Genomic DNA, 8162 nt, shown 5'->3' on the forward strand with positions numbered 1-8162 from the left:
CTTCAATTTTCACCTCGATTTTCAAAAATTATGGGTTGGTTATCCCAATATTTTACGACTCTGTAAATACTAATGGTGTTACGAATATTCGATTTAGACATAGTAGGATATTTCCGTGAATAGTAGAACACGAGGGATTTGGAAGTAGGTGGTAGTGGCCTATTTTAAGACAAAACCGGTGTTTGTTTCGAGAGACAGGAGAGAACATGGAAAATCTCAGCCCGTTCTCAGCCAGGATCGAAACTAAGGACCTCCCAAACAAGAAGGGCAGTCAACCAGTACATCTTGACCGTAGAAATTAAAAATGGGGACAATACTACCATCGCTTTTTATTGGTGTGTGATTGCTCAATCCGTCTCTTGTACTAGCAATTACAAATAGCGAAAAATGTGCTAAATAAATGGCACATTAAATTGAAATCGGTTCAAACAGGTTTCGGCTAATGCTCATTTGTCTGGGGTGAGCAATGCGACACCACGTCAAACCGAACTTTCAGTCTGAACTACACACCGTGGCAGCACGGCGTTGAAACATACCTCATTTAACAGTTCACAGTTTTGTTTTGGTATTATAGTCCCCAGACAAAAATCAGGATTCGTTTTTTAATTACCCTGACGTATAAATTACGATCCGTGTACCGTGGGAGCTGGATATTCGGGCGCACAATTAGGTAAACATAAAGCCACGTTCCGAAGTTTGTAATATCCCTTCACAAATAGAAATTTCTGCGAATATGAAAATAACAAGCATTATATAAAGGAGAAGGGAGATGAATGATAAAGTTCCTTCCTTGCATCAATGACGTGAATTTAAATGTTTTAGTAACAACAGAAGCCGTAGTATAACTTACAGGCAGCATATTCAGTAGCACCAGCATTCGCAATAATTTGACCCAGGTCACAGAAGGCAGAAAATGTACACACATGCAAATTATTTGAGGTAAGAGGTAAAGTTGTTCCTGGTGCCTAACTAAGCACCACGCCATACAGACGTCGAGGTATATCTCCACTTTTCTTGATCTTCGTACTAGATTAAGGTGAGTAGTCAGTTTTACGCCCCAGGTGCTTTACCTCCGGGGAAATGAAGCTGTGTTACCTTTAAGATTGGAGGCTGGGTGGACCCAGAGCCAGTCTAAACGCGGTAGTGAAGTAAAAATGAATAGTTTCTGTCAGAAATCAAAGCCCGGTCACCAATAGCGTGACAATTATTTATATATGAAAATATGTGATCGACTAGCTGACTCTCAGTTGAGAAGAATCCTTCTTAAAAAGCTATTAATCATTAGATACTGTAATATCTAAGAATTAAAGATACACGAAATGCCTTAGAAAGAAGAACAAATGTTTCATGATAATATTGAAGAAGATGAAGATTTTACTGATGATGAAGGTAAAGATGACAACAAAGAGTAAGATGAAAAGAAAATGAATAACAAGAACGATGACACTGATAAATATAAAATCGAAGATGGTGCTGAAAATCACAATAAAGAATATAATATTGATGCAAAGTTTTCTTTATGATTATTACAACTGCTACTGCTACAAGGATGAACATTGAGATGACGAATAAGAATTTTCACCGTCGAGGAACTTAGATCAAACTGTGCGCAATGCATGTCGCCAGTACTAATTTCCACCTGCACCTGACCCAAGACCCTGAATACGTCAGACAACGTAAGCAAACTGCAACACACGGCAGTCAAACAACTACGAACATAAAATAATGAAATAGAAACGCCGAGGTTCAAGTTCCGTGCCGTTGTACTTGGTTTATCAAGCTGCAGGAAACCAACATGAGCACTGCAGAACTTCGAAGAGAGCGGAAGGGTGCCGCTAAATCTAGGAGAGAAATAGTGCAGCAGCCACCCCATCTTGTCTCAACCCTTCCTGCCCCTCGGGTGTGGTCCAGGGGAGCTGCTGGATATTAAAATCTGGCGCCGTCAGACAGAGTCATTCCACCCACACCACCACTCTTCTTATAGTCTTCCCTATTCTCAGTCCCATTTTGTTTTATTGTGATTTAAGGGACTTCGTACGCTGCTTAATAAAAGCACTCAGGCACCCTCCTACTCGAAACGCCATGAGCGATGTGAACAGTGGGACATGTTACGAGTATATGCAGGTAAGCAAGCGATCAGGGTTCATATCACAACCAGGGGGAACTAGTGCAGAAAGAAGTACTCGTGGAGTACACAGTTTCCAAATTCCGTAATACTGCGTTCTGTTGTGTTTTCAATAAACTCTTCAACTAAACCGTCACTTTCAATAGCAATTTCACAGTTCATATCGCTTCATTACATCTTGGTACCTTCTAAACCAAGACGTTCGTATCACAGAAGAACCACACGTTTCATCATGTGTTTATTCACGTAAGTAACTACACCATCAATTGAAGTACTCGTATATTTTAATACCATAAATTTAATCAAAAATAACATGGTTAAACTCTCATATACTGGTTTGTACTTTCGGTCATTAGTGTATGTTAGTAGTGTTATTAGTTGCTATTGGTTTGGTGTTACAAATATATGCAATTGAGCAACGCTAATTACTGCCGAATTTCACGAAAATCGGGCATATGATACTGATGTCCGTGGCTGAATCAGGTGAGCGAGACGGACAGGCATACAGTTCGTTAAAACGGGATGAAAAATGAACTGCGCACCGTGTTACTTTCTGTCAGAGCACGGACTGGCAATCCATAAGCCTGCACTGACTTCAACTTATATGGCATTCCACTCTTCATTCCACCCTTTCCATTTTACTTATTTATTAATTTCTTCCAATCGTCAATCCATCCTTCCAGCCTTCGATACTGTGTTTCATTCTTACTTCATTCTATCCTCTATTCTTCGTGTATTCCAATCGTTCTACATAACTTCCGTGCTTCTTCCACCCATGAAACATTCCTCCCTCACATACTTCCTTCCTTTTTCCATTCATTCGACCGTTCTTTACATCTTCCAATCCTAGTACTATTTATCATTCTATTCTTTAGTAATCACTTTCCTCAAGACAGTTTCGCTTACGACAACACAAATCAAGAACTTATAAATGCAACAAAAATATCTACCTAACTATTTCAATCTGTATGAACATACTCACGTTAATTTGAATCAACTTATTGATTAAATTCATGCCTAAGTCTGGGCAATAACATTCCAAAATATGAGGCTATATGAGATAGATTAGGTTAGGTTGGGTTAGGTTGGACAAAGTTAGGTTAGGTTAGGTTGGGTTAAGTTGGATAATGTTAGGTTAGGTTACGTTACCTTAGGTTGGGTTAAGTATGGTTAGGTTACGTTAGGATGGGTTAAGGTTGGTCAGGTTCAGATCCGTATGAGTTGTATTACGTTATGTGTTATCCGTGCCGCTGAAATTTCGAAATTATATTTTGCCCATTTTTTGTAGCCCTCACATCTTATGAGCTGTACGTATCAGAGTGATTATTCACATATTACATTGAAGTCACTCTTAGGCCAAGGTCAAGAGAAGGTCATGACACTATCAGGCCAATAGTTTGCGGATCACAGAACTTTAAAGATTTCATAGTCATATCAAAATCATTTCTTCTTACTCTTATATCTGCCGAACTGAAAGTAACTGAATTATATCATTCGTGTGAATTTGAGGTCACAAAAAGGTCAGGACCATGCGAAATCCACAAGATTACACGAAGGATTTTCCAGATACAAGCTATCAAATTATTTAAGGTCGTTTCTGGATAATTTCTCCCACCCATATTTCTGCCGAACCGGGTGCATCTGAGTTACCAAACTCATGTAAATTTGAGGTCATTCATAACGTAAGGCCAAATCAAGGTCACGACAAAAACAGCCCACGATATTCCGGGATGGATGCTTCTAGGTTTTAAGGTCATGTCATAGTCATTTTTCTCATGCTTATTTCTGCCAAACTTCACAAACTGACATTAGTTTCCCATATACAGATCTCTAAAGTTATCAAGGTCATATATTTAAGCTTATTTCTGCCAAATTGTAAATACCTGGTTGACCATACTCATGTCAAAATGAGGTCACGGAAAGGTCAAGGTCATGACGAAGTCACGACAAAATCGGCCAAACAGTTTGCCAGATACAGGTCTCTAATTTTCTCAAGGCCATATTTTCTCAAACTTATTTCAGCCAAATCGTAAATTCCTGGTTGACCATACTCATGTTAAAATGAGGTCACGGAAAGGTCAAGGTCATATGCAAGTCTCGACAAAATCGTTCCAATAGTTCGCCATATACCGGTACTTAAATTTCTCAAGGTCATATTTTCAAACTTCAACCAAAACGTAAATGCCTACTTGACCATACCCATGTCAAAATAAGGTCACGGACAGATCAAGGTCATGCGGAAGTCACGATAAAATCGGCCCAGTAGTTTTCCAGATACAGGTCTCTAAAGTTCTCAAGGTCATATCTTCTCAAGCTTATTTCAAAAAAATCGTAAATACCTGAATGCCCATACTCATGTTAAAATGAGGTCACGTAAAGGTCAAGGCCATGAAGAATTCACGACAAAATCGGCCCAATAGTTTGCCAGACACGGGTCTCTAAAGTTCTCAAGGTCATATTTCTCAGGCTTATTCCTGCCAAACCGTAAATACCTGGTTGACCATACTCATGTCAAAATGAGGACACGGAAAGGTTAAGGTCATGTGCAAATCACAGCAAAATCGGCCCAATAGTTTGCCAGATACCGGTACTTAAATTTCTCAAGGTAATATATTTTCAAGCTTACTTCAACCAAAACAGAAATGTCTGGTTGAACATACTCATGTCAAAATGAAATCACGGATAGATCAAGGTCATGTGGAAGTCACGACAAAATCGACCCAGTAGTTTACCAGATACAGGTCCCTAAGATTACCAAGGTCATATCTTCTCAAGCTTATTTCTGCAAAATCGAAAATACCTAGGTCACAATTCGACACTTATGATGATCTCTTGTCATGACGTGAGATAAAGTCATGCATAGTTACGCTGTCACGCTACAGCAAGCGTGATCACATGTCACGTTTCGGCACGTCTACCTTATGTTACGTACGGATCGGTTATTTTTTGCTACATTGCAATAAGTTAGAATCAACTAGTGGACAGTTTAGCATGTGGTGGGTTACGTTAGGTAAGGTTAGGTTAGGTTAGGTTAGGTTAGGTTAGGTTTGTGTATTTCATTACGTTCAGTAATATTTGGAAATTTTTGTGACGATTCGACACTTATGGCCACAATTCGTCACGCCGTTACAGTACGTCACGACTAGTCACGCTTTGTCACGCTTTATCATGCATGGTCACGCTTTATCTAAATTCGTCATCTTTCGACTCTTCAGGCCACATCTCGTCACGCCTTTACAGTAAATCACGCCTAGTCACCCTTCATCACGCTTTGTCACGCTTAGTCAGGTTTGCTCACGCTTTCTAAATCTTCGTCACAATTCGACACTTATGGTGATCCCTTGTCACGACGTGAGCTCAGGTCACACTTAGTCACGCTAAGTCACGCTTGAGCACGCGTGACCACCATGTCACGTTTCGGCACGTCTACCTTATGTTACGTACGGATCGGTTATTTTTTGCTACACTGCAATAAGTTAGAATCAACTAGTGGATAGTTTAGCATGTGGTGGGTTACGTTAGGTTAGGTTAGGTTTGTGTATTTCATTACTTTCGGTAATGTTTTGGAAATTTTTGTGACGATTCGACTCTTATGGCCACAATTCGTCACGCCGTTACAGTACGTCACGACTAGTCACGCTTTGTCACGCTTTATCTAAATGTCATCTTTCGACTCTTCAGGCCACATCTCGTCACGCCTTTACAGTAAATAACGCCTAGTCACGCTTCATCACGCTTTGTCACGTTTGCTCACGCTTTCTAAATCTTCGTCACAATTCGACACTTATGGTGATCCCTTGTCACGACGTGAGCTCAGGTCACACTTAGTCACGCTTTAGCACGCGTGACCACCATGTCACGTTTCCAGACGTCTACCTAATGTTACGTACGGATCGATTTTTTTTGGCTACATTGCAATACGTTAGAATTAACTAGTGGTTAGGTTAGCATGTGCTGGGTTACGTTACGTTAGGTTGGGTTAGGTTAGGTTAGGTTAGGTTAGGTTAGGTTTGTGTATTTTGTTACGTTCGGTAATGTTTTGGAAATTTTTGTGACGATTCGGCACTTATGGCCACAATTCGCCACACCGTTACAGTTCGTCACGACTAGTCAGGGTTTGTCACGCTTTATCACGCAGGGTCACGCTTTGTCTAAATTCGGCGTCTTTCGACTCTTCAGGCCACATCTCGTCACGCCTTTACAGTAAATCACGCCTAGTCACGCTTCATCACGCTTTGTCACGCTTAGTCAGGTTTGCACACGCTTTCTAAAACTTCGTCACAATTCGACATTTATGGTGATCCCTTGTCACGACGTGAGCTCAGGTCACACTTAGTCACGTTAAGTCACGCTTGAGCACGCGTGATAACCATGTCACGTTTTGGCACGTATACCTTATGTTACGTACGGATCGGTTATTTTGGTACATTGCAATACGTTAGAATTAATTAGTGGATAGTTTAGTATGTGCTAGGTTACGTTAGGTTAGGTTAGGTTAGGTTAGGTTTGTGTATTTTGTTACGTTCGGTAATGTTTTGGAAATTTTTGTGACGATTCGGCACTTATGGCCACAATTCGCCACACCGTTACAGTTCGTCACGACTAGTCAGGGTTTGTCACGCTTTATCACGCAGGGTCACGCTTTGTCTAAATTCGGCGTCTTTCGACTCTTCAGGCCACATCTCGTCACGCCTTTACAGTAAATCACGCCTAGTCACGCTTCATCACGCTTTGTCACGCTTAGTCACGTTTGCTCACGCTTTCTAAATCTTCGTCACAATTCGACACTTATGGTGATCCCTTGTCACGACGTGAGCGCAGGTCACACTTAGTCACGCTTGAGCACGCGTGATCACCATGTCACGTTTCGGCACGTCTACCTTATGTTACGTAAGAATCGGTTATTTTGGCTACATTGCAATTCGTTAGAATTAACTAGTGGTTAGGTTAGCATGTGCTGGGTTACGTTAGGTTAGGTTGGGTTGGGTTGGGTTAAGTTAGGTTAGGTTAGGTTATGTTAGGTTTCTGAAAGGTGATGGTTTCTCATCATAATTATTTTGCTGTAATATTGTAGTTCCAAAATGTCTGCAAATAGCTGTTATAACTATGTATTTATATTTGTGCTATAAACAAGTATTGTATTTGTGCTATGACTTGTTCTACATCCTTGGCTTATGCCTAAGAAGAATCTATGGAATGTAAATAAATTCTATTCAATTCTAATGTAGCCTAAATATGTCTGAAATCGTATTACTTTCAGAATTTTTATACTCTACTGCTGTTATCTGGTCCCGTTTTACTGATTCTCGTTCACTGTATGAACTGAAGCATGTATAATAATTTTAATTTACTTAATTTGGATGTAGTTCAAAACAAAGCTGTTCTTTATAATAGATGGGATGACACTATCCAATTGTAGCTAAGTAACTCACCGACTATGACGTGTTGCGGCCATAACGACATGTGGCGTGACACGACGGGCGGAGATCTTACATGTTCACACACTTTTCACTTATTTAAAATGCACACCACACAAGTTTTAAGCAACAAACACTTTTACGGGATACTTTATATTGGAATGATAACCGCAAAACACACACACAAAATACAGACACATGTGGAAGCCACGTTTTGTTACCTCGTTTTACGCATGTCCACTGCTGTTCGGCGGCGGAAAGCGGAAGACACAGAAAGGCGAGTCTATAACAACCTCCCCCTCACTAAAACCCATGCGATCTCTGGTGGCCTAGTCAGAGGTTAATAGGCTGTTTTGCTGAACAAGTGCATCACGCATTTAAAATCAGGGTGTTTTCAGAAACCATGTTAATATAAACCATGTTTCTAATTCACTGACTCGCAAATCAGACATGTTTTTATGCAAATGTGTGTTCCTTCATGATGAAATTTTACTTCTGTAATTAACTGTTGTCAGAAAAAAGGCACTTCACCACTGGTTATGCTGCTCCGACTAAGCGAGGTACAAGCAACATATCATCTCAAGTTTTGTGCGATAGCAGATAATCGAGGCAAAGACTAT

General features: G+C 40.3%; 1 protein-coding gene across 9 annotated transcripts in view; it reads right to left on the reverse strand.

The window, feature by feature from the left end:
* The window catches only part of LOC110830226 (nucleolysin TIAR), a 907764-nt gene that overhangs the window by 824172 nt on the left and 75430 nt on the right, over positions 1-8162 (reverse strand). The gene's annotated exons all lie outside the window — the stretch shown is intronic.

The sequence above is a fragment of the Zootermopsis nevadensis genome, unplaced genomic scaffold (assembly GCF_977971745.1).
Source record: "Zootermopsis nevadensis isolate Lab colony 2312 unplaced genomic scaffold, Znev_1.0 Znev_ptg000021l, whole genome shotgun sequence".
In the NCBI taxonomy this organism is placed as follows: Eukaryota; Metazoa; Arthropoda; class Insecta; order Blattodea; family Termopsidae; genus Zootermopsis; species Zootermopsis nevadensis.